We start from the raw sequence: 22,775 nt of genomic DNA, 5'->3' as shown, positions 1-22,775 counted from the left end.
GCCACAGCTTATGTTTTATTCCTCAATACCGCGGCCATGGATAGGTGTTGCAAAATAACTTTGACTATGCATGGCATCCTTTGAATTACAAATGCTCACTGCATTTGTTCAACTATTAAATACACTAATAGAACAAAATGTAAAAAATAAAAGGATGAAAAAAACTGTTTGTTTGTGGTTTCTCAAATTTTTTTACAAAACATAGCTTCGTAACTGTGTCAGGCCTGCACTGCGACACTGACATGTGAAAACACCAAGAACAGAGAAGAAGTCATGGAGCATGATCATAACAACGTGTCTTTGACGTGTATTAGAAGTAGAAGCTCAGATCTGGGATGAAATCAGCAATCCATCGGGATTTACTGTTTGCAACAGCCAGACCTACTGCTACGTGTCGGTTCTTCACTATGTGGGGTGAAGAAGTCCATGGCAGAGCCTTCTGCTCATCGAGAAGAGTAAGAACACTGCACACTGAACACTTTTGTTTCAGTTTCTAAAACTCTCAAAAAACACCAGAAAAGTTGGTTGAATTGTTACTTGCTGCTTTCTTGAAAAGTAATCACTAGAAACGTCTGAATGTTTGCTAAACAAGGCAACAAAGTTGATACATCGCTTATTTTTTATGGTAATGGTAGAACAAGCGTGCATGTTGTGAACCACATTGCGCTTTTTTTAAATTTTTTTAACTAATCTGGAGAAGCCTGTTTTGCTAACTTGGAGTAAAAAAATACGTATAACATTTTGATCCCTTCGAAAACAAATCATTTAGCATTAGGCCTTGAGACAGCAAGAACTTGACAGGACTTTAAGCAACTGCATATTCAGAGGCAGATTTACCATGTAGGCAAAGTAGTCTGCTATTTGGGGTTCCCAATCATTAAGCACCTCCTCTCTCTTTGGTGGCCCCCAACATTGCCCATGTATTATTACTGTATGTGCAAAAAGAAATAACTATATTTTAAAATGAAAACAATAACAAAAAAAAGTAACACAATGCACAATCATCTTCTGCACTCTCCCCCACATCTTTCCACAAACTTAAATGTCAACAAAGCATCCTGTACATGCAGCACGCTGCTTGAATGAGAAGCAGGACGGCACAGACACAGGAAAGATTGAATTAGATGACCATCGATGGATTTAGTTAAATCCAGTTCACTCAAAATGGAACCAACTCAAACCAGTTGAAGTCCCTGCTGGCATGACAACTTCTTGAATGGTGGAAAACCAGCACGAATAAAAGAAAAGTGTTAAACACAACTTTGTACACAATTTCACACCTGACATTTTACAATGAGGCGCAAGCTTCCGGAGCCTAGAGGCTTTGTTGAGTTCATCTCTTCTCATCCAGGGAGTGATGCATCACAGTTTTTGAAGGTTTCCTTCTTGGCACATAATAATTCCTCATTCACTGTCTTTCTAAACAGAATGCCCAAAGCTTCCCCATCTCCCAATGCTTAGTCATCACTCCAACTTCCTGTTAATCTTCCTCGTTCACAGCTTGTCCATAGCTCTTTGTGGCTTTAAGAAGATGTTAGCTGAATTAAAATGCAGACTCTCCAACCTCATTCATTCCATCCAATCCATCTCTATCCCTCCATGTCCTCTCCTATTCTTGTTTCAACAGGAGAGTGGGAGAACATTTGACTGGCTCCTCTCAAGCAAAGACTGCACTGCATGCTCGCTCGGCAGTCAAGGACAACTCTAATAGAGGTAGAACAAAAGAAAAGGGGAGAGGGGCAGAAAGAAACCGATAAAAAAAAAACAAGCTCGCTGTGTTGCAAGTGGTTTTTGAAACATATTGCGAGGTAATAATTGGATGTACGTCACTTTTCCATGGTGCTGACTTCAGTTTTGAAGCGCCATCCACAGTTAGGAAAGATGATTTTGATCTGCCAGAAATCACAATCTGCAAATTTTCCCTTGATGCAACCTGACTGGTGACTAGCATTTATATTATTAAAACAAACTAAGGACTCCTTCCAATTTGTATCAATAAATTCATCTTCATCAAACAGTGGTGTGCATTTTGATTTACTTAAAAAAAAATCTTATCCAAAGCAAGACCTGTGTCTACATTTTCACCACAAAGTCAAAGTGGTTCGCAGACCAGGTTTGACTCTGCCAGGGTTTCCCCTTTTCATCGTCTTCTGAAGGGTGTGCCTGGACAGGATCTCAAAGTGCGGTCATGGAAAAGAGCATGTTAAGATTGGGAACCTTGGGGTCTCATGTTGGCTTTTGCAGATGATGCGGTTCTGTTGTTATCTGTAACGTCTGACCTTCAGTGTGCACTGGAGCAGTTTGCAGCCAAGTGTAAGGTGACTGGAATGGGAGTCAGTCATATTTTTTAACTGAAAAATGATGGATCGCTCAAATGGATGAATGCCTTGTTCATGAGTGATGGTACGATATAGAAGAAGACTGATTGGGGCGTTGTCTGCAGTAAGGCAGGCATTTCTTCTGTTTGTTGGGATCAAGAAAGAGCTGAGGCAAAGAGCAAAGCCCTCACTTTATCAAACCCTTTAGTTCCAAACCTCAATTGTGGCCATTTGGTATGAATCATGACAAAAAAAAAGATCCCAAAAATAATATTATGAAATGAGCTTCAGACAGACTCATACTCAGCCTTAGACACAAAGTGAGGGGCTTGGAGTGGAGCTGCAACTACTCTGGACCAAAAGGAGTCAGCTAAGGTGGTTCAGACATGTAACCAGGGTTCCCCTTGACATGCTTTTCCCCTTGACGGGTGTTTTTTTATGGCATGTCCCAAAGCTGCGAGAACCAGAATGACTACAAATCTCCTCTGCCTTATAGGACATCCTGACGATGGCCTGAAGAGTGTGGCCCCAGTGACCCAATCACATGAGTGGGTTGAAGAGTGACTAACTGTATGCTTTCATGCAAAAATGGGGATAATCTTTAAATTTTCTTTTGGGTTTACAACCATTATCCCTTTCAAACAACCCACAGCATATGGCTTTTTCTCTTCTATGTGTACTCACAACACAAATTTATCAACACTGGTTGATAAATTCCACCAATGTCTTTGAAAATGTCTGTTTTGTCATCATAAACTGTTTTCCAACATTTGTCTGTATTTAATAAAGTCCCAGGAACATTTTTCTGCATTAAATGTTAAACAGCTACTTTTATGTGATGGTGCTATATTGCAGTCTCTTTGTAACCCTTCTCCTCTCTAGTACTCAAATTATACGTGACATCCCTTTAAAAAAAAAAAAGAAAAAAGAAGCAGAAACAATGAAGTATACGGTGCGCTTCTCGATTTCTTTCTTCTCCGTGACACCTTGGTGTTTGTGTTTACCATCACTCCCACAGTAAGCGCGGAGCTCGCTGTGAGCACATTTAAATGCTTCTGCAGTTCCATAGTTAATCCCTGTTGTGGATTGGCCCAGTTAGTGGTTTCCAGCTTCTGAAAAATGAAAACTGAGGATGAGTTTGGAGGAGTGGGGGGTTGTTGGGTATATATCTCTCCATTTATAATGATAAACCCAGCCCATGTTTCTGCTGTGCTGATAGATGTTATCTATGTCAGCCTTTGTTTCCTTCTCTCTCCTCCTCTTCCTTCTTCCCTTCTGTTCCCTCTGTTTCAGTCTCCTGTTCATTCCCCGTTCTTCCTCTTGTTCTCCTCCCTCTTCTTTCAATCCGGTGCCCAGATGCAGCGAAGGCAGCTGTGCTGCTCTTTAATGTGTGCCCGCTTTACTGTTGGCATGAAAAAAAAAAAAAACAACCCCCACCCCCATAGGCATCCATCTTTCCTTCCTCTGAAATGAGATGAAAGACAGTGTGCTGTGCTTTTAGGAAGGAAAGGGTTAACCAGCGCCAAAGCTCCTCACTAATAACCACCAATTATCGAACTGTACAAGAAAAGAAAAATAAAAAATGACCCTCTCTCTGTCAGCCAAGCCTTGTTAGCCCAGAGGTAAATAGCTAGCTAGTTTCTCAACAAGAGTAGCCCAAATTAGGTCCCCACAGGTTTGTAATTCCACTGTTTGCTAGACATGATATAGAAACCTCCTGATCACGCTAACAAGCTAAACGTGCTGGGTGGCTGTTTGGCAGCTCATCTCCAGACTGTCAGCTGAGAGAATGACGGTATAGACAGCTAGCTGGGGATCTCATTTGAGCCGGCTAATCAGACGCCGCTGAGCTTTGCGCTTAGGTGGAGCCCCCCTGAGACCAAAGCCTGGGAGACGAGGGAAGTGCAACATCTGACTCTGCCAGGGAAGATGCACCCAAACATGGGGGCTGAGGGAGAAGCTGGCAATCTGTGGGAGTCGGGGCTGTAATTAGGTGCCCTGAGCCTGACACCCACAAGCTTCGAATGAGACTGCCTCCCTACCCTCTGCAAACAGTCGCCTGGACACCTACACGACTACACACACATGCACAAGCACGAGTCTATACAGGTACATAATGTATAAAATGTTTGTTACTGAACACATAAATGGAAAGATTATTCTCAGGAGTGCTTACAAATAGTAAAAAAAAAATTAAAAAATCAACCCCATCTTTCAGAAACCGAAGTGAGAAACATTTAATGATAATGAAATGGTACAATGCTTCTCAACAAAGGAAAGTGTTCCTCCTTTGCTGTAATTTTGTCAGGTACAGTAAATGGAAGCCTTTTCTATGAGCCATTGATGTGATGGTGTGTGCTTTAAGCTCGAAAATGCATAAAGAAATACTCCAAAGAAGTTCCTAACTAGCTATGCTACCTATAATACTCAATTTTACCTATAAATGATCAAAACTTGTTGTCTTTTATAAAAAACAAAATTGAACATATCATTCATTTTAGTTATTTTGTAAGAAGATGAAGAATGGTGAACTATCACAATAAATTGGTCCCATGTGTGAAAGATGGCAAAAAAAGTTAAATGGGGCTAAAGAACTTTGCTAAAAGTATTTTTAGCAGAGAAAGTACTCCCATAGAGTTAGTTTCACTCCTCCAGAGAAAAGGCCTGCTGTATTGGCTTTCGTTATCATCTTTAACTGATTACGATTCCGTTTTTATAAACTACATACAAGAACACCATTATAGGTTTTTTCCCCTAAGTCTTCCCATATTGAGTGGTAATAAATTATTCATATTAGCAGCAAAGGAGATGTCATGTGTGCTGTGTAAAAGAGCAAAGTCATGCAAGACCGAGTTTTACGAATGTTTTATAACTAAAGACAAAGTGATTACAAAGTTGACATTTTCAACTGTCATTTGTGTCTTTTACGTGCAATTAGGACGGTTAACACAGCTAGCAACTAAAACAACGTCTTCTGTGTTTTCCATGCTGAATATAGATCCATACCATATTTCTGAATGTTGCCAACATTTTTTTCATCCAGAATGCTCCATAACATATAGAGCTTGAAAACTCAACATAGCTATATATACCATCCTGTATATTGTTCAGCCTTCCTGTCTCAGATTTTCTCAGCCTGAATGAACTTCATACATATCCCGACACATCACGTAAAGCAGATTTCTTTTAAAAGCTTCTCTTGTCTTCTTGCATCCTGACTCTAATGTAAAACATCTCGCTGAAAATATTAAAATTTTAGCCTTCTTCACTCAGCAACTGGGTCCACACTGAAGAGTGGTGTTGCTGATGCTGTCTTGTAGTACTTACGGTAAGTATAGAGCATTTTAGAACCCCAGCACCTCCCAAAAAAAAAAAACATTTATGATTATCTAGTTGTCAGTTTGGGTCAGCTTAAGGTTGGATAATCTGTGCCACCAACTGATTTTTCAGTGTATCTCTGATTTAATTTTCATACCAAGCATTTGCTTTGTGTGCTGTAAAAGCTTTTTCATGGTAAAAACTGACACTTCTTAAGGTTGTAATATGATAAGCAAGCATTCATAGTAGACTGAATGACTACCCCTTAAAAACGTTTCCCCAATTCTTCAAACTTGGATCAACTGGACTTTCATCTGCTGAAGGTAACATATTGACTGCCCTAACTACACAACCTCACCTTCAAAAAAGGCTCAGCTACCTACTTGGATGAAAAATTTCTATTTCATAAGTAGGGTTGTGTTAAGTATTTCTAAATAAGTGTCGGTACACACACAGGAAGTTGCACTAAGGATGCAGCGGCCAAAACATAAGCTTATTTGCCAATAACCTTTCTGCTGTGGACAAAAATAGAAACCAAAAATTCATTCCCGTGAGTCACACAGAGAGAAAAAGACCTTGCTATCTCCACTGCAGAGCCTGTCTCCCCATCTCCCCTGGTCCATGAGAGCAGAACACACTGGAGCGCTGGCTTTTGACCACGGCAATTTTAATCAGTCTTTTTCACACTTCATTGGGAATTCATCGCCGCCTTCCCCCTTCAAACATTGTTTGGGAGAGTTATCAGCAGCAGGCAGCATATCCGGTAATTATACATGCAAGGTAACGCTGGGAGCTGGGCTGAATTTTTCAGCCAAGTGCATGTGCTGCTGAGAGCACCGGAAGGTATGACTGCTTCATAATGCTGCGAGCGCAGTGGTCATGACAGAAGAACGCTCTCTGGCAGTCACATCTAGAGACCAGCTTTTTAGCGGATAAGATAGCAGGGAAAAATAAGTTAAATTCAACTTGATTTGCATTACACCAACATGTTCCACTAGAATGGCAAAGGTGATATTCGTTAATGTAAATCCAGCTGAATGAATTAAAGCAGATTGCTGTGATACAAAGACAAGCCCACAGCAGATGGAGAGTGTGAGTGTTTCAGCACATTACATATTTGAAAGTGTTGCAGAGGCATGGTGCAAACACTACTCGAGACTAGATTGCTAAAAATTTTGATGGTTCAATGTGATTGTTTACTGTGTGAGTAAGAGGCCAGCTGTTAATATGTTCAGAATACAGAGCCAGGAAAATGCAACAACAAAAAAAATAAATAAATAATGCACACAAACAGAACAACACATGCACCAACTCCACCAGTCAGACACAAGTGGGTGCTCCAGGGGAACACAGCGGTGGAGGCACAACAGTGACTCATCCAAACGGTCACACACGCACGCACGTCCTCCGTGGCAGTCGGGCTGTCAGATAGCATCACCGCCGCGCCTTCGGAGTACTGTTGACAGGTGTGGCCCGCCAGTCACGCATGCACACACCAGCCAGCCACGTCCTCCAACCCCTCGCCTGACAGGAAGCCACATGTGATAATGCACCCCATTCTCAGACCCCGTGCATTCAACAGAGGCAAAAATGAAAGCCTGTATGTTTTGCCCAGGTGTATGCATGCTTATGTGCGCTACATGCATGAAATAATCTGGTGTGCGCCTATGGCACGTCAAGGCCAATCTGTGACGAGGATACATATATGGAGCTTTGAATAGTGGGCAGAAAGACATTGAAACAGTTCAGGCGATGCAGAGAGATGAATACAAGAACACAGAGACTGAGTAATTCTCTCTTTACTTTGTGTGGGTTGTACAATATGGTAATATATAGGTGTATTATGTATTTTTCTTATTAGAAATTATCTTAAAAGTGGGGTAGAGCTATTGACACTGCATTCTATGGCTGTATAGAGAGGCTATATATGCAAAGCAAATTTTAAACAAAAGAACAGAGCTTCTGCAAGTGTGAAAAGATACAATGCCTTTCAAAGTTACTAAGTCTCCTTGAACTTTTTTACACTTTGGCAAATTAAAAATTTGAATTTAAATGTTTTATTGGAATTTATGTCAAAAACTACTAAAAAGTTGCACATAATTGTGACGATAAAAAAAAGAGAAAAGTCAAGCCTATATATTCAGCATGTCCTCAGTAAATGTGTCTCCTCCAGCTTTGCACAGCTACACTTTGAAATTTTTGCCCATTCTTTTATGCTAAATAGTTCAGAATTAGATTAAATGGGAAGTATCTGTAAATATCAGTTTTCAAATTAAACCACAGATTCTAGAATAGATTCCTGGCTGGACGTTGACTGTGCCATTCTAAGCCCTTTCACTGTTCAGTTCAAGCCTTATGTGTAGGAGGTGGAATCCGGATTCCAGTCAAAAAACAGTGAGCATGTTTTAGGTCTCCTCTTGGTTAAACAGACCTGAACCAAATGAACAGGTATTGACCCCTAATATGAGAGATCTGAATAACTTGATGACTTGAGATAATTCAGCAGGAACATGCCTGTAACACGAAGGACACAGGCTTTTGAGGACTGGATAAGGTCAGCCCATGTAACTGTCTGCTAAGAGACGAACCTCTGCGCCGGTCTCAAGTATTTTTGCAACATCTTAAGGCTTTTCTTCCTGGATTGACCTGCAATTAGAGCCACGCATCTTCATATCATCTCTGACTAACAGCATAATTCTTTCATAACTTTGTTTTACAGGTTTGTGTCAGACCTGACCATTCTTATTACCCAAGGCCTTGCTGTGTCCACTGCCTGACTTAAATCAAACTGCAAATATAACCTCTCATGGCTTTCCATTGACAACTCTCAGTTTATTAAAGGATTTTATTTAGGGGTATCAGCGAAAATACATATGCGAGCCACATTTTTGAGATTTTTACATGTGAGCTTTAAATGTGGCTGCAACCTCTCAACGTGTGAGAAAGTCCTAGAGGTATGAATGCTTTTACAATGCATCGAAAAGCAAAGCAGCACATCAAAGCAGGAGGCCAGTACCATAAACGGAGCTTGAAAGTCTGAATGAGCTTGCTACCTGTATCACTATTCATTGCTCACTCCTAATTAGAGGTCCATATGTTTGGAGGGAGACACAAAAGCGTGTAAACACTCACAAAGGCGTATGCAACACATCCAAACACATGAACAGATGGACAAAACGCACACACACAGACATTCAAACACAGACAACAGCCACCCACACCCGTGCACATCCCTCAGAACACACACACGTACACACACAGACGTATGCAGCCCACTCTTCTGCCTCTAAGCAGTCTCGTCCAGTTACTACAAAGCCCACCAGGAACTCTTTGCAGATCAAATAATCATGCCTTCCATCTGTTTCCATTTCTCTGCATTAGCTTGGCGAAAGGCACCCCATAGAACATGTTAAGAAGTGCTGCAGCCATTGGTAAAATAATGATTTCTTTCTCAGTCCACAGCTCCTCACAATCTCCATCCACAGCCAATCCAGCGACGAGGAGTAGACGTGTTCAGTCCTTACAGCCTTCTACAATGTCATCTCGACACAATATATTGTAGGACTCAACACTTAAATGAGCTTTTAATAGCATATGAATAGTTATTTTGATGCCGTTATGAAATACACTTTAGGTTATAGAGCAAAGCTACATCTCATAAATGTTTTCATGAATCCTTTTGGGACCTCTTTGATTTAACTTCGTTGCTTTTGCAGTAAGAAAAGGAATCACTTCCTATTCCTGTATCTTTTCTTCTTTGACTAAGCAAGGCTGTATAATCTATTAATTTGACATGTTCAATTACTAAGACGGCCTGAAAAGACATAATGCACAAACTGTGGGATAAAAATGAGTAAGTGAAAATGATAATTTCACCATCTTCCTCACACAGCGAGGTGGCAAGACGAGATTCAGCCTGCGAGAGTAAGTGCCATCTCGCCATTGAGCCGAGGCAGAGTGGCGGTGGTGATGTCGTTCAGGGGGCGAGGGGGTGGGTGGAGGGGAGATGTTTGGTCTCTGTTATGCAAGATGGAAATGAGTTTGCCACGGTCTGCTGTAGCCAAGCTATTTTGGAGCGACTCACATCGGAAAACGCTGGGCCGAGCAGGAAAATTAGGTCACATACACGGGGCAGGGCAGAGCTGTCTTACGGGGAGGGGGGAGTGAGCTAGCGAGCAAAACGGCAGCAAGGGCTAAGACTAAAGAAGCAAAACGTGTTGCACTATTTATTCGGGGCAAGGGGCTGCTCAGATTTGAGTAAAACGAACAAGATGCTGGAGCTTAAAGAGGAGAAACCAAAGAAGCGTTTTAACAGGGACCTGGCAATGACCTGAATACATTGCAGCACTGGAAGGGGGGGAGCGAAGAGCTGGCTCTGAGTGCTTAGCTTCATATTTCTCCTGCATTTTGCAGCAGATCACACCATACTCTATGACTCTGTTGCCTGTGTAAAGAAAGCGATGCTGACACAGAGGATTTGATTTATTATGCATGATACTGTGGGGCACAATTGGTGAGGAAGAATGAGAAGCGATGGCATCCTCCTTGTTAACAGTAAATATGCGGTCCATCCATCTCGTTAACCACTGAACTGAGATAAAGAAGGGAGGGAGGAAAAAAATTTACTCTGACATCCCTTCCTCCCTCGTCACCGTTATATTTGGACTAATATACAATTGAACAGGGAAAATTCTGTTATAGGGAATTGGTTAGGAATGAAAAGGGAGATGCAATGCAGTTGGAACTAAAGCGAAAGAACTGACAAGGGGGGTACAAAGGGAGACAATGAGGCAAAGGAGGAGCTGCAGAGAGAATATGTGAGCATGCAAGGACAGAAACAAGACAGACATGCTATGATAAAGGTAAGACAGTGGGAGCAGAGGACAAGCAGTCATGGGAGAGCATTCCCAGCTGTAACTAGAAGACCCAGAGGTGCACTGTCAGCACTTTCAGGAGACCACTTCTGAGGCGACCTACAGGTGGAAGGTGGAAATGCCCTACTTTGAGGAGTGCCTACAAACAAACTCACACCTTCCAGGCATCCACAGGAGACTTGTGTACTTTGCTTACAAATGATCAACTACGATTATGGTGTATGTTCCAAACCACCTTGTTTCTACACTAATTTTATCTCTAACAGTCTTGGTGAGGTTACATGAGCGATTTGGAAGGTTAAAAGACCCACAGTTTAATACCAAACTGTGGGTCACTACAGTTTTGAGTTTGCTGAATTCTTTATTATAGTACAATTCTTGATGGGGTATGGTAACCAACAAATTCAGAACATTTTGGAAATTACCTGCACCGATTAATCTTCTGCTGTTCCGGAAATGCTTTCCAGGCAGTGAAGCTGTTATTTTGGGAGGTAGGTCATTTCAGTGTGATGAATGTGCCGATTCAACCTCACAAAGCACATATGAAATCGAAGCTGGAGATTTCAATAATAAAAAGTACAGCAACAGTTGCACTGTTCATATACTAGAGATTTAGTACGATAAAACATCACTTATTACTAAAGAAGCTTTCATCATGGAGTGGAATTATTGCCTAGATTATCATGGTCCTGCAACTAACAGGGAAAGCTACAGAAGCACATATTTTATATTAACAAGCACGGTTACAGCCTACTTTATTGATTGTTATTACTGAGAGCATGAAGCCTCGTGGGCTGATTACAGATGGTTTGAAACACATTAAAATATTTTATTTTTTGTATTCACCTCAACAGTAACACAGACATTGAGCAAATTTTGGCATCTGTATTATTAGACTGTGGCTCTTCTTACTAAGCAGCCCAATCCTTTGTGACGAGTAGAGTGTGTGTAATTACCTAATAAGCTTGTATTATGGAGATTCAATGCTTATTCTAATGAAAATTTGGCCTTTCTAAAATACATTTTTCTTTGCTTAGAGGGCAATAAACAGCTTCTTAGCACATTATGCCCAATGTATGTACTTTTTTAATTAGTCAACTGGGCTAACCTTGAAATAATAAAGTTACCACTGACCAAAAAATGCAGCACTGATTTACTCAAAACCCTGTAGGGTTACGGAAATCTTTTTTTATGGCAGTTTTAGATAGAGTAGTCTTTTACTTAGCAGATAAAATATTGATAGTTTGACTTTTTGGGTCAATATGCCTTAGAAAAGACCAGGACTATGCTGATCAGAAATGCCTAATTTTCAAGCTTAAATTGACCAAATACATGTTTAAAAGATAACACTGATTTCTCACTGAATGTATTTTCTATTGACCTTGAGCTGCTCAACCTCCTTTGACTTACAACTGGATCATTGGCTCTGGCATAGTTAGCATACAGAACGAGTTGCGCATACAATCAGATCAAATTTTGTAGCATCAACAATGTAACACCAAGACCTCAATGGTTGTTCATCGGTTCCTGAAACATATGTGAAACACAAATGTGACTCTTCTGAGTATCCCTCTGTCTATTTAGAAACATGTGGCCATCATTTCAGAAACTGTGTGCTCAAAGTCCTTCATGAAAAGTAATACTAGTCTTGGCTGGTGGGGATTTAGGCACCCAAGGCACTTTTTATATTGGAGCACACATATCCAAATAATTAAAAGGTGAAAAGTCAACTGCATGGCAGCTCTTCTTTATTTTGGGTATAATTTCTAAACACTCCATAGTCAATTAGTTTAATTTTTCCAACTTGCTAGTTCTAACCTCTAAATATTGTTTATACTTTTGGATTTCAGCTATTCTTTTTAATAGACGTATCTACTAAAATCATAAAAAATCTGTGGTTTGTGTATTTAAAAAAGATGTACTTAAAAGGGGTGCATTTTCTTTTAACCAAGATTTTATGTATTATTTTACAAAGTCTGCTACACAAAGCTAATGTACGGAATGCAACCCAGGAGCAATATTATCACTGCTTATGTTAGCGATAACAGATTGCACATTTTTAAGAATTTTTTTCAAGACACTTTCACACATTTCCTCCCTACAAAAATGAGAACAAATCTTATTGCATTCTGTGCAAGATCGTCCTTTATTCCTTCCCACAGCTGCAGTCTAAAAGATGGAAGAGCTCATATCTTTGCATTACCGTAATAATCACAATATGAGTACCTACCTACGGAATAAAATTTGGTGGTTTCTAATATGACTAGTTGAATGTTGCTGCCAACTTTTAGTCTGAACTCTTTTCAGTGAATGGGTCAAATCAATAAGGACAAATCCAACAGCACATAAGCCTGAGAAATAGTAAGGTTAGAGGTCAGCACTTAGCTAGACTCAATGAGGCTAATGACCACAAAGCATGCCAGAAACCTGGGTGTCATAAAGGACTCAGATCTACATTTAAATAACCGATTACATTGATAAATGAGCCCTTGATTGTCTTTAAATATTTTTAAGACAGAATAAAAAAACAACTGCATGCTTTTGTTTTAAGTAGTTTAGATGTGATTGCAACCAGTCTTTACCAACCCCTGTAATAAAATCAATCAGGCTGCTGCTCATCAAAAATGCTGCTGCCAGAGTCCTGACCTACACCAAGGAAATTGATCACATCACACCAGTGAACAGTGATCTGTGCTTTTAAGAAGGAAAGATAAAAAAAACATCTAGAAGACATTGAATGGTACTGGGCAACAACAGATTTCAGAGCTATGTAATTTTGACCATAAAGTCATCAGCAATCTTCTTAATGAGTTCACCATGACAAGAAGAGAAAGTAGCATTTAATTTATTTAATCTTCAACTCTGGAACAAACTTTCTGGAAATGTGCATTTTGCTGAAACTTTTAGTTAATTTATCTCAGGATTGAAAATATTAATGCAGCTTTCCATAAAGATAAGTTCATTTTATCAGTTCATTTTAAAGCAGTCGCTCTTTGTTTTCTTGTTATGCTTAAATTTTTAAATTGAAATGAATGTCGTTATTATCTTTAATGTACTTTATGTTTCTTTCTTTTATTCTCCTGTAAAGCACTTTAAATTACTTTGTATGAATGGGGCTATACAAATAAACTTGCCATGCCTAATTAAGTCACTGCATCTCTGACAAATAGTTAACAGACAACAAAGAACATGCATTAAGCAGGAGGTCCATTTTATCCAAACTTACAGGGCTTTTTACATTCAGAAAGGCCTTGAACAATGAAAATAAATCAAAAGTTAGCGCTTGACAAAATCCTGTTCACATTCGAGTTTGATTTTCTAAGCTGGTCAAAGCTCGGCATAAACACTAAGTGGTCAAATTGAATCTAAATCATTGTTGCCCAAACAAAAGCTGTATGTTCACGAAGCAAAGCTATTGATCTGGGCCGTGTTTCCCATGGGTCTCTGTGGAAGTCTGCCTGCGTGTCAATATTTATGCATTTATGTCTGTTTATGTTCCAACTGTTGCCAGCGCTTGGTTCAACTTGAATATTTGCATGCATTTATGTGAAGTTGCCTGCGCACCGCGAGCCCTTTTGCCGATGTGTGTGTTTGCGTGCGTGCGACGCGCAGTCAGTCCTAAAGAGGGGCCGCGCTGCTGTCATGCGATGACACCTCTCATTTGCTGCTGTCCCGTGAAGCGGAGCTGAAGGCAGAGGTCAGGCCACCCTCACAGAGACGCTGCAGCTCAGAGCGCATCATGTCTGCCTGCCTCCCGACGCCGCGCACAAGCGCGCCCGTATTCTTGCACGTAACGATCACAAGGCCCTCATTTGCATACGCACATCACAGATGTGTGCTTGTTCGAGCTCCACAAATCATTTGGATTTTCAATTAACTGCGCTTCTTTGACCTTCAACACACACACACACACACACGCACACACACACACACACACACACACACACACCAAAAACTCCATAATGATAAAATACTATTTGATCATAAAAAAATACGTTTTTCTATCATCACTTTGAGCACCCTCAATGCAAGCCTAACCTTGTGTTAGTAACTCTCTGGAATCTTTTTTTATAAATGAAATGCAATAGTGCCTCAATCGGTAATAAACCTCTGTCCCAACACCTCCAGCCTCCTCCCCCTTCCTACCCCTGTAAGCCATCCATTTGTCTTGACCGGTGTCACATGCCGTCATCAATTCCCCATTAGACAGAATAATATTCACCCAATATTGCCCGCGTGTGACTGGGAGATTTCAGAGTGATCAAAACCGACAAATCGGATTTACGGTGCTCGCATAAATGAACAGACTGAGCCCTCCCTGATTGCCCCGTTGAATAATGGATGCCTGTTTGGTAATCATTTTCCAATAACGCAGCGCTTTTACACGAGCTCGGCCCGTCCTGTTCCTTTGGTTTTAGTTTCCTTCCTTTTGTTTCTCTATGGTGGATCTGTGTGCCTCTTTGACCTGATGAGTCTGGGGACAAGTTGGACTCTCAGTGATGACGCTCAGCTGATAGCATCGTACTGAGGAGGCGGGTGTTGTTATCACTGAAACATCTCCTTTTATGATTCATGTTATCATTGTCCAGAGAAACAAAAGGTCAGGAGGTTCTGATGCTACATCTGATTCAATCGCAAAACTTTTTCCAGACTTTTTGCTAAAAGTATAAATCCGTTTGGACTCACAGGAATCACATTTAGAGTAAACCAAGTTTTAAACTGGACGTCTGTTATCTGTTTTTGAGACTTTTACATTAAAGAAAGATAGTTTCCTTACTGTACTGACCGATGAGTGTTAAACTGAACAGTTAAGCTTTGTGAACAACTACTAACGTTCTATTGTGGAAATACATAAACGTGACTTAATTTCCTTTTTCTTTTTGGAGCGGGTGGGGGCAGTATTACGACCTCCTTAAAATATGGACTTACCAAATCTGAGCTAGAAACTTCTGCACAGATTCCAGATTTGTTAAAACACTGTTTATTACTTTTGATATCATCTTGATTTTTATTTTTTATTTTTTGTCAACACACTTCATCAGCAACTGATTTTCCGGGTATGTTTGTGATTTAGAAAACTGAAGTCTGACTTCAGCATATAATCGGCCACAGCAAGCATAAAAAAGACTGGCTTTTCTAGTGTTGCCCCAATCAGTGAGTAAGTGATTGAAACCAGACTATTTTCCCTTGGTTGGTGATTGAGAGGAGAAATGTTGAAAATTCTGTTTTCCAATGTAGTGTGTGGATCTTTATTTGAAACCACCGTTGCAATGAAAAAAAAATATATATATATATATATATTTCAATTGTTTCTTGGTTGGATATACATTTAAGATTCAATATTGAGTATTCAAAGAACATTTTAAACATTTCTATACATTAGTTAAGTCGCGCATTCACATTCTGAATATTAGTAATATATTTACCAAATTGATGAATTCTAACTACTAATATTTCACAAGTCAGATTTATATTTTTTTGTCTAAGATGCTAAAGCTTATAAAGTGTTAGCGAAATTGCACAAGAAAACTAAGAACTTTCCCAAAATGTAAGTTAATCGTAATCGATTTCACAATTTTTAACAAAGGTAAAGAAATCAAATTTCCCTGATATCAGTACAGAAAGTGAAAAATTAGCTCGGTTTTATACTTCTTGTAAAATGTGATTAAAATGGTACAACTCTGCCCCCTGCTGACCATATAACTCAGTGAACATTAGTAAGTGTAGTCTTTTGTTTCAGACAAAACAAGATCAACATTTTTCACATGATCTTTTTTTTTTCCTTCCTAATATTTGCAGATGGCTAGCATTGCTCCGTCTCATTTTCTGTCATTTATGATTATGCAACCTTGAGGTTATATTAAATGATGTGCTAAACCTTAATGTAATCCTGACACCAACGCAATCAGACTCGTGTTCCCTGCTCTGATGATATCATAGCACCGTTCTGCTCAGCTTCTCCTGAGCTCGTAATTTTCTTCAAGGCACAGTTGTGCTGCTAATGGGAAGAGGCCAAAGCAGGTTATGAAAATCTTTATTTACAGCTAGCTGCCAGCCTGTGTGAAGTAGGTCACAGCAGCTCCTGAAATGGAACGAACCTTGCTCACACCGTTTAATACTTTTCTTCTGACGGCTCGCAGCTTCACAAAAGCTCCAAAGGGAAAGACGCAAACGCTTTTCAGTCCAACTCAGCAAGGGCATCTTGAGTCTACTTGTAATATATACATATAAAAAAAAAACATGTTCATCTGTGGAAAACACAGGGGTTTTTTTTTCTTTCTTTCAAAGATAATATAAACACGAGAAATTTGTGAATTTCTCTGTTGCCCTAAATACTTAGTATTCAACTGGTTGGGTTTCCACAGCAGGTGAACAGCATATCCCCTGAATGTTATCAAACCATGAAAAGGAGCTGAGCTGCACAGCCTGGTATTAATCAGGATGCTGCCATACATCAAATGATCTCCATGGCCTGCAGATAAGGCAGGTTAATATAAAGCTACTGCAGCCTCGTCGGGGCACTTTATGCTCATCATCACACAGTCAGACATCTGCAACTTATACAACATGTCAGACGCTCCTGGAAAGGTGTGTAGCCAGCGTAGTCCCCCTGTGGTGATGGATGCCTGTGGGAGGCTGTTATGCCACAAGGTGAAAATGTCCATTAATCAGCCCCACTTCCTTCACTGCCTTGGCTTTCCCATTACCAGCACACTCCAAGCACCCTGATTGGTTTTTAATTGGCCTGCCCGCCAGGAGATAGATCACGTTTTCCCCGAGGAAAAGAACAAAAACGAGTGTGTTTGTGTGTATGTGTGAGAGACGGGGGCACCTGTGATTTTTCTGGAGGAATACCCTAGTAGAAAGAACAGTCAATCCATTAATTATTGTATACAAATGAAAGCTTAAATCAAGACATGGGCTGGTATAAAGGTATGTCAATGTTAACAACTACGGATTAAAATTGTTCCTTTAGTTGGAACTTCTTTTGATAAAATGTCAAAGAAAATCCTGAGGTAAACAGAGATTTTTTTCTTTTGTTGTTTGCAGTTTAAAGAGTTAGGCAGTGTTTCCCCTCCCCAACATGTTGCTGTGCATTGCTAGCTTAAAGAAAGCTCCAGAAAGTTTTCTGCACTTACAAGAACAACAAATTGAGTTGCTTGGAAACTTTTCATAAAAGTGTCACGATGTGGGAATCATTTTCATTAGGTTAACAATCTTTTAAAACACAGTAGCATCTTTGTTAAGCAGTAGAGTGCAGACTGGCTATCCAAATGAATAACCCAACTATTTGCTTATGTTTAACACTTTTTTAAAAAGTGTTTAATTTATATTTTTGGACAAGTCTGGGTTCAAATCAAATTAACACTCTTTCAGATATTGCTCTAATGGCAAACATCAAAAGTTGCTTTATCAGCACATGTAGAATAATAGTCGCTTAATTTTTTTAATGTTTATTTTTTATTTGAAATCTTGAAACTGTGGTGTTTTCTTATCAATATCATCGTTAACAGGAATCTCATACTGGCCCACACCTAAGTTAAATCATTATTATTTATCATTAAAATGGAAGGAAAGACTCGGTTTCAAAATGACCAAATTCTTGTTTTTTTCCTCTAGTTCAATCCAAATCAAGAGCTTGGATCAGAATAAGGAATATACCATAATTAATAATGTGTATACTGGCAGGCGCAGCAGGACTGTATGTGTGAAGGACGCGGGAGAAGCTACATCTTACACTGAGTAGATGTCAGTATTGACAATATGCCTGCTCAAATAGATCATTCTCCTCTGCACCCTAGCGTGACCATGTCACTGAGACTGATTGGAAGACCACATTGATTCCCTTCAGTATCTCCACATGCACATTTACAAAGCCGGTGTAACGACAAGCAGGTCCTACCGGCTTTCTCAAAATAGCTCATAAAAACAAAAATGAGTATTTAAACCTCTGCAAGTATTCTTTATTTTAAAGGAAAAATAGCTACAGAGGGGTAAAGTAGAATATAAGCCATCCCACAGCAGGGAGCCATGATCGTCAGCTCTGCACTAGAGAGATTCAGTGGTGTGGAGCTGAAAGAAGCACTGTCTGAAGCTGCGTCTCGTACACCAGCAAGTCTTCCTCTAGGGGACTAGGAAGGTTTCCACTGCATCTCAGGTTTATTCCAGACTAAATAACATTTTGTTTGTCTTTTACAGCAACTATTTTGTAAAGCTAATAAACGATATATGTACATTAGTCTCTTCAATTTTAAATATGTCAGCTACTAGATGTTACATCACAATGATCGTTGAAAAGAAAGTGTATTGGGATTAGAGAGCCACCGATCTGACTTTTCCTGACCTACACGGATTTCAGGTTTTCAATAAACTAAAAAAAAGTTAACTGAACTACATGTTGTTGGTTGATGCTCCCACCAGAAACGGGGGCAGTTTGTAGTTTTGGTGCATTCAACAAACATGGAAAAAAAATAAAAAATTTCAGAAATATACCTGATGTCCATTCGGGAGGGAAAAGCGGCCAAATCTGATAATCAATTCTCTGGCAGATTGATTGGCGCATCGCTAATGAGGATGACACTCTTAAATTATGTCTTCTTCCAACCAAACCGATGCTAATCAAACAAAAAAGGCAAAAATGTCCCAGTGGCTTCCCCCTTCATTTACTTTTAGTGCAATTTACAGTTTAAAGAAAAGGGAAATGTACTTTTCTTCATAAACACTGAATGCATGCAGCAGCGGTTCAAAATATTCAGAAAATTAATGCTGTTGAAGAACAGTCCCTCATGTTTTATTTTATTTATCATGTATTTACAGTCACATTAAGTTGAAGTGCTCAGTCATGCCAGACAAGTAGACTTATAATGCTCCTCACCATCTGACCCATCCTTGTCAGTTGCATAAAGGGGATCCCCAGGAGGCATTTTACTGCTAAAGGACTCTGCACTTTTCCTCACAGTAAGAGTGAACAGTGCATCTTATAACCCAACAGTTCAATCTTGCACCGACTTTCCTCCTGGCTCCAGCTCTAACCAGACTGTTATGATTAACAGGGGCTGGGTCCGTTTGCTGTTATTCCACAGCAAGGGAGAGAAAGAGAGATGAGCAGAAACGGCAGGGAGGGAGTTCCTGCGACGCTGGACCTGGTAAGACCCAGGTAGCGTGCTTTCCCACTATAATTTAATCACATTCAACTGTCTGCCTGTCCTTGGCTCAGCTCAGCTCAGCATAGCACATCAGGCACTGCGGTGGCACAAACACGCGCATTCCCAATAACAACCAAGACATCGCCTTCCTCTCACATCTTTAAGAAGATCCCGGAGAACACGGCTTCACATCCCGCCGAGCAGCTCATGTCAGTCTCTGTGCACACATGGAGGGAAACTGAGCTAAACACACCAACAATCATTGTTACAGTCTGATGAAAGAGGTGAAAACATAACCTCAACACGCAAAGCATCTTCCCTACAATTTAATCGAAACTCCAGATAAAATATTACTGAAAACCATTAAATATAGGATAAAATTCTTTGTGTATCGCCAGAAGTCTCCAACCTCTTGTCTACGCCGTTTGTTGACATGAAGAGCACTTAGTTGGGCGCACTTTGTGCTTAAGCATTGTTATGTGTCCTGATAGTAAAGAGGCAAGTTGCACTGCATCTGTACTGTAAATACCACCCACGGGAGCACACACAACATCTGCACTGTACTTTCTTTAAGACTAACTCCCAAAACAAGCACAAAACAGAGACAAAGTGGACTGGTGCATGAGCTACGCCAACCATGTAACTCAAACACAGAGCTTGCCATTATTTGAAGCCTAATAGTTTCATCTAAACTATTTTTTCTCACAGTTTCCTCCTTGTCCAACTGTTCAGTTTATCTCTAACACTTCAGATGCAGAGGCTTGAACTAAAAGTGACTGAAAACTTAAGGAATTTGCTAAATTTTAAATAACGAAATGTTCTAAAACAGAAATATTCGTATGTTGGTATTTTATTAGTTCTTAGCAGAATTGTTGATGACAAGAAAAGCTCATTCTAAGTTTGAATTGCCAGAATTACCCGCACCAGAAGAAGAAAAACTTCTAGAACTTCTCTTTAAATTAGAACTAGTATCATAAGAATTTGACTGCAATAGATTGAAGAAGACATTCTCTACTTTTAGAGAACAAATCACCTGTAAAATGCCAGGAGCTGACTGTTCCCATGAGCTACAAGAAACCACAAACAACAATCCCAGACTAACAGACAGCACATGGAAGGACAAAGTGTGGCAAGCGGAGTCCAGTATCAGCCAACAACAATGGAAAAGACGCAAAATGCCATGAGGAAAGCAGAAGGTACCTACCAACTGCAGTCGTGTCTTTAAACTTTTCCTCCTCCTCTGCTACTATTTCCCTTTATTTCACTCCCAATGAATTCCCTTACTGAGCTCACTGCAAAGTTCTGCTCTCCTCTTGCATGCAAATCATTTTTCACGACTTGAGAGATGACTGTGGGAAGGAGAGAGCGCGAGAGAGAGAGCAGGAGAGAGAGAGAGAGGGAGAGAAGGAGAGAGTGTGAGCGGAGGCAGAAAGGATGACAGAGGGGCGGAGGAGTGGAGATAATGGTTGGGAGGCAGACGACCAATGGGCCTGGAGCCTAATGGGGAGGAAAARAAAAAAAAAAAAAAAAAAAAAAMAGGAATCAGGACACACCAATGAGGCGCAGCCTGGAGAGGGAGCACAGTCCGGAGGAGACTGAGAGAAAGAGGGAGCTCGCATGGAGAGATAGAGATGGAGGGAGGGAGAGAGAGAAGAACCGTGCATAGAGGATGAGCACGGCAGGAGGAGAGAGGCGAGAATCCCAGGCGAGATGGAGAGGCTGCAGATCAGAAAGAACAAAAAGAAAAAGACAAGAGAGAGGAAGGAAGGAGCTGACTTACCCGGGTACAGCCAGTGGCATCCTTCACACACTGCCTTCCAGACTCCACACACACATTCACCCACCCGGTGATAGAGGCGCACGCCGTGCTGCCGCTGAGACCAACCAATAGCAAAAACAACAAAGGAGAGGACTGCCAGAGCCGACTGGTATACCCTAAAGCAATTGTTCCTGTGCGCGTGTGTGTATGTGTGTGTGTCAGGGGGAGAAACTGGGAGTGTGTATGAGCATGTGTTTGTGCAGAGAGGGAGAGACAGCTGAAGGAAGCTGAATCGCTCCGTTCTTGGTCCTATACAAGCTGAACTGCTTCCCTCCTCTCTATCTAATGTGTATCTGGCTCTTCTCTGTACACTCGGCATGTATGTATCCTCCAACACTCCCGCCCCTGCGCTCCCTCTGCCTGCTAATGCACCCTCCCTTCCCCTTCTCTCTCTTATACATTTATTCAGGGCTGCAGACTGTCTGCTCTCAGAGTCAGATCTTCCCACGGGGAAGAGATGGAGGGGAGGGAGGGTAGAGAGTCAGGGAGAACAGAGGAGGGCTGGAGACGACACTGAGCCATGTGGAACATCGTCGGTGCATTCATTTTAAATGCACACATTTGTGTGAGAAATCAGGTTTGGTTTGGCTAAAGTGCATAATGTTAAGACCAGAGTGAAGAATCCTCCGGAAGCAGTCCAGAAACAGCGAAAATGTGAGAACTTGCAGGGAAGACAACTTCCAAAAGGGAAAAATAAAAAAACGTCTCTAATGTAGACAAGGCACAAATCACTCAGAAAGATGCCGGAGCAATGATCTGAGGCAGAGCTGGCTACAGGCACAAGCAGTAAAATGCTATCAAAAGTGTTCCTTGCACCTTTTTATATTTTCTCATGTAACGAACACAAACACATAAATTACAACTAGAACTTTTCAACAGAAAATGCTTGTTGATATGTGGAAGTAAAAGTACAGATGATCTTAAAAAGTTTTTAAAACAGTTTAAAGTGTGCACTTTAAATTGCACATTCAGTCCCCTACTAAAGAGTTTGCATAACCACTTTTCATGACAAGTAACAGTGCAAAACCTTTATGTTTTCATTTTTGCTCAATCTTCTATTCATAATAGCTGAAGCTCAGTCAGATTTAATGGATAGCTTCTCTTTGCATGAATTTTCAAGGGGGTTTTTTGCCCTGTATTTAGCTCCATCCATCTTCCTTTCAGCTGTCCTGCTTGTTGTCCTGCTGAAGGAAAGCGTCCTCACAACATGATCCTGCAATTAGCAGTTTCTCAGTGGGCATGGTGTGTAAAGGGTGCTGATTTTCCATGTCACATACCATTTTGCATGTAGGCCCGCAAT

General features: G+C 40.6%; 1 protein-coding gene across 5 annotated transcripts in view; it reads right to left on the bottom strand.

The window, feature by feature from the left end:
• myt1lb (myelin transcription factor 1-like, b) overlaps nt 1-21,833 on the bottom strand; it is a 134,247-nt gene extending 112,414 nt beyond the window's left edge. For 2 of the 5 annotated variants that reach the window (XM_008399630.2, XM_008399628.2), the window contains exon 1: nt 20,861-21,397. The gene's annotated coding sequence lies outside the window, so the exon portion shown is untranslated. Of the gene's footprint in view, nt 1-20,860; nt 21,400-21,436 lie in introns of those variants that run through there. The other 3 variants (XM_017302503.1, XM_017302502.1, XM_017302504.1) reach the window with 3 other exon arrangements.
• Nucleotides 21,834-22,775: the final 942 nt, after the last annotated feature.

Source organism: Poecilia reticulata, linkage group LG22 (genome assembly GCF_000633615.1).
Source record: "Poecilia reticulata strain Guanapo linkage group LG22, Guppy_female_1.0+MT, whole genome shotgun sequence".
Taxonomy (NCBI): domain Eukaryota; kingdom Metazoa; phylum Chordata; class Actinopteri; order Cyprinodontiformes; family Poeciliidae; genus Poecilia; species Poecilia reticulata.
Note: the sequence above shows the minus strand (reverse complement) of the source record. Positions and strands in the feature narration are given on the sequence as shown.